Below are 4,705 nucleotides of genomic sequence, written 5' to 3' on the forward strand. Positions count from 1 at the left end.
GTTATGATTGGGAAATTGCTGACTCCTCCCTTTTTTTTTTGTTTACGAGGAAACTTCGAGACCGGTGAATGCGTGAGAAGTGTGTACTAGCAGTCCAAGCAGTCTCAGCAGTCGAGGCAGTTCTGCCAGTCTGGTCAGTCCGGACGGTCCTTGGTAGGATCCACCACATACCGTATGCCATTGAGCCCGTCTTCCATCGTCTGTCTGGGCCTGTCCTCCCGGATGATGTCTTGGAAGAAGCTCTGATAATTTTATTAAGAATCAAGGGTCCCTCAAGAGGCATTTGTGAATTATTCCCTTGGTTCCATAATTTGGACGGCGTAATTGGTGGCCACCTGGATGTACTCTGCTTCCTACGACTGATTTGTTCATCATCGTCTCGACTTTGACTCGCCTTAGTGGAGGATTTGTGGAGAAAAGTCACGTTCTCCTAAGCATTGACTTCAATCCCTTCTTGCTCGGATGGACTACGGTGAGTACCAAGTATTTTTGGGGCAAATACTGAATGGTAATCGTAGCAATCTTTTGAGCCTTTGTTGCTGCCTATTAAAGTCCTTCCTACCTGCTATCGGTAGGGTACGGATATTCACGAATGTTTAATAGTTATAGAGAATTTATCTTGTCCTTACAGTGGTTTCGCAACTCTACTGAAGGTTGTTCGTGGGTTTATTGTACATAGTGGTAAGCTACTATTTGTTATTTTCTGGATAAATCAACATAAAATTGTAAGAGTCTCCTTTAATGCAAACTTACACGGATATTATATTATTTCAGGATAGGATTATCCAGCCTTGATATGGTTGTCATACTTGGTTTTTCTTGTCTTGACCTACTTACAGTAAGGTAACGGTTTGCATATTCTTATGTATAAGTGCTTCTTGCCATATTATTCTTACGTATATAATTTAAGTTAATTCTTAGGCTTTACCACTAACGTGCAATTTCTGTATTTTCCATCCAGGTATGGAGGAGAAGCTGATTATTGAAGAGGAAGAGCCCTGTGTCATGCACTTGACACATTTGCAATAAATAATAAATTTAAATATTTCAAAAGTGTATGAATAGACTTCCCTTCCGTATTTTAAGTACCTTATAAGGTGACTTCACAGTTTTTCAGCTTATGGCGCCCAACGTGGGGCAACAACGAAGGAAGTTGGATTTTCGTGATGCAGAATCCCATTAGTTGGTGAAAGTAGTCGGGATCCATTATGTGAACTGAAATTTATTTCCTTTCAGATTTATTACATTAATATTTTTTTATATTTTTCCCTTCTGGGATTATTACATTGATATTTTTTCCCTTCTAGGATTATTACATTGATAATTTTTCCCTTCTAGGATTATTACATTGATATTTTTTCCCTTCTAGGATTATTACATTGATATTTTTTCCCTTCTAGGATTATTACATTGATATTTTTTCCCTTCTAGGATTATTACATTGATATATTTTCCCTTCTAGGATTATTACATTGATATTTTTTCCCTTCTAGGATTATTACATTGATATTTTTTCCCTTCTAGGATTATTACATTGATATTTTTTCCCTTCTAGGATTATTACATTGATATTTTTTCCCTTCTAGGATTATTACATTGATATTTTTTCCCTTCTAGGATTATTACATTGATATTTTTTCCCTTCTAGGATTATTACATTGATATTTTTTCCCTTCTAGGATTATTACATTGATATTTTTTCCCTTCTAGGATTATTACATTGATATTTTTCCCTTCTAGGATTATTACATTGATATTTTTTCCCTTCTAGGATCATTATTTCTTGTATAATTTAACAATGTCTGGTTTATCTGTGCTTATTGGACAAAGGAAAGTCATCCGCAAAAAGGTGACTGAATATTTTAACAGGTCCTCCACATTCAATACTCTTAGCCAGGAAGAAAAATTATCTATCAAAGGTATTCTGGTAAATTATAAGAATAATTTAACTGACTTGGACACTGAGATTTTGGATAAGAAATTTCCTGGGGATTCTTATAGTAAAGATTTAGAGATTGAATTATTATTATGTCAGGATTACATAGATGAGATTGAAACCTGTTTACCTCTCCTAGATATTTCTACGAGTATCCTTGGCTCTAGTAATGTTACCGATGTAGCCAGAAGTTTACTTAAACAACCTGTAGCACCTCTTCCCAAGTTTCGTAGTGTAGAAGGTGAAGATTTTTTGAAGTTCATCACAGAATTTGAGGGAACTACTAAACCTTTTAACTATCCCGATAGGGATTTGCTTTTATTGCTTATAAAACAAGTTGAGGGTAGAGGAAAGGTTTTGTTAGGTTCCTTGGAAGCGGATAAGCAGCATTACGCTGATGCCAAAGAATTGCTCATTTCAGCATTTGCATCAACCGATATTCGGAAGAATTCAGCCATTAAGAAAATTACTACTTTACATTTGAAAGATGGGGAAGACCCCTTTCTCTTTATTTCCGAACTCAGATCGGTATGTGAATCAGTGGAGACATTGAATATTAGTGTTGATGAGTTTATTAGGTATTTTGCTTGGTATGGGCTGAATGATAGTTTCCAGCGCCATTTAATTCAGATTACAGGCAAGACTCACCCTTCCCTGAATGATATTAAGACAAACTTTTTTACAGCTTGTGAGAGATACGAGCACGACAAAAAGGTCGCCAAAGGTACAAAGAGTAAAATCTCGCAGAATGTACAGGACTTTTCTCGAAAAGAGAAAATGGTAAATTTAGCTGTAGAGGCATTAACGAGTGATTCAATTCCAGGTGTTCACCCAGCTGTTCTTTGTGTCTTAAAGTTGGTAACGCTAATAATTCTCATTTTATTTATTCCTGTTCAAAGTTCCCTTCCCCTACCGATAAGGTGCAAATTTTAAAATCTAAACATGGTTGTGATAAGTGTGGTCAGTTTATTCATGAATTTAGCAACTGTCATTTCAGATTTAGAAAACTTTGTTTTAATTGCAGTGGTTGGCATATGAGTTATCTTTGCGAGTCAGAGCCCTCCAAAGGCAGCAGATCTAAACAAGCTGATAAAGTAAATTTTGAAACTCCACAAAAAGTTAACAGCGGTGTTGCCGTTTTATTGCACTCGTATGGAAACTCGGTGTTACCAACGTTTTCTTTCAGTATTGGCAGCGACATTTACAGAGGTCTAAGGGACAGTGGCTCACAAAGCACCTTCATCACTAGTAGGTTAGCTGAAGAGAAAACCTTAAAACTATCAATTCGAATGTTAAACTTACGGTGAGTGGATTTAATGGGAATAGAGAATGTTTTATTAAAATTGTAGAAATACCTGTGGAAATAGGTAGTTTGTCCTTTATAATTTTTGCCTTAGTTGTACCTGATATTAGTATTGCTTTAAAATTGCCTTTGCTTGGTAAAGTAATTGAAAAATTTCAAAACCAGGGTATGACGTTTGGTGATAAGTTGTTAGATAAACACACTCGTACTATTGATAATGTTAACCTCTTGTTAGGTACCGACTTTTTACATTGTTTAGCAGGTACCGACGTAATTTTTGGTGACGTTGATCCTTCGGTATACATAGATTCTCATGCTGGCATTTTATTGCAGGGTAATGTCGATTTGATGTTGAAAAACATAACCTGCCTAAATGTAAACCCAGGTGTTTTGAATTCTGTACCTGACGGTAATGTTCGTTCGGTTTCTACGGTGCATGTTTGCAGTAGCTCGTTGTTATTGAACACGAGAATAGATTTTCTGTCTGATGGGGACCAGGACAACGGTTTTGAAGTAAACTGTTCCTTTTCAGTTATCAATGACAAAGGTAAACTAATGGAAAGACAATTGCAGCAGGCCACTGAACAAATTTTGGAGTCTGAATGCGGTCATTTTTTGAATTATGATCAAAATGTGTATAATGATGAAAGTGTCGAGCTTAATAATCAACTGGTAGATTTTTCAATTAAAACCATACATCAGAGGGAGTCTGATGGACAAATTATGGTTCCTTTATTATGGAATGGCAAAGTCTCCCATTTGTGTCTAAAAATGAAAGACTGTCTAAATTAATACTAAAGTCTAATTTTAGAAAACTTAAACAGCGAGATGGTCTCCTACAACTCGTTGATCAGCAATAAGGGAACAGATTAATGCAGGAATTATTGAACCCATCCATGATCTTGATGTTTTTAAAGCTGAGAATCCTCAATATTCCTTTCTGCCTCATATGCCAATATTTAAACCCGACAAAGACACCTCAACGTGTAGGGTGGTCTTTTTATCGAATCTTAAAGACTCGGTAGACGGTAGTTCTTTGTCTCTTAATCAGTGTATATATTCTGGACCTGCATTAAACCAAAAGCTATCTTCGTCATTTTTGAATCTGAGATTTGACAGGAAATTACTTATTTTTGATCTTAAGAAAGCTTTCAATATGTTGGCTTTGACCGAAAATGACCAGGCTAAACTTTTATTTTTTTGGTTCAAGAATGTCGGCCAAGGTGATTTTTCATTAGTAGCTTTCAATAATTTGAGATTACCTTTTGGTCTTCGATGCAGCCCTTTTTTACTAATGATGGTTCTTTATTACATTTTGATTTTGCAGCACTCTGAGGATCCTCGCATATCGGACTTGAAAAGATCCATTTATTCGCTTATCTACATGGATAATGCGGCTATTACTGTTAATACTAAAGAGGAGTTGAAATGGTCGTACCAACAGCTTCCTCGTATTTTTAACCCTT

The 4,705-nt window shown here is 36.0% G+C and overlaps 1 long non-coding RNA gene across 1 annotated transcript; it reads left to right on the top strand.

The window, feature by feature from the left end:
• The first annotated feature begins 245 nt into the window (after positions 1-245).
• On the top strand, positions 246-1,198 carry LOC137653203 (uncharacterized). Its single transcript, XR_011046425.1, has 3 exons — positions 246-472; positions 632-843; positions 962-1,198. It is a non-coding gene; the product is annotated as an uncharacterized lncRNA (long non-coding RNA).
• Positions 1,199-4,705: the final 3,507 nt, after the last annotated feature.

Source organism: Palaemon carinicauda, chromosome 14 (assembly GCF_036898095.1).
Source record: "Palaemon carinicauda isolate YSFRI2023 chromosome 14, ASM3689809v2, whole genome shotgun sequence".
Taxonomy (NCBI): domain Eukaryota; kingdom Metazoa; phylum Arthropoda; class Malacostraca; order Decapoda; family Palaemonidae; genus Palaemon; species Palaemon carinicauda.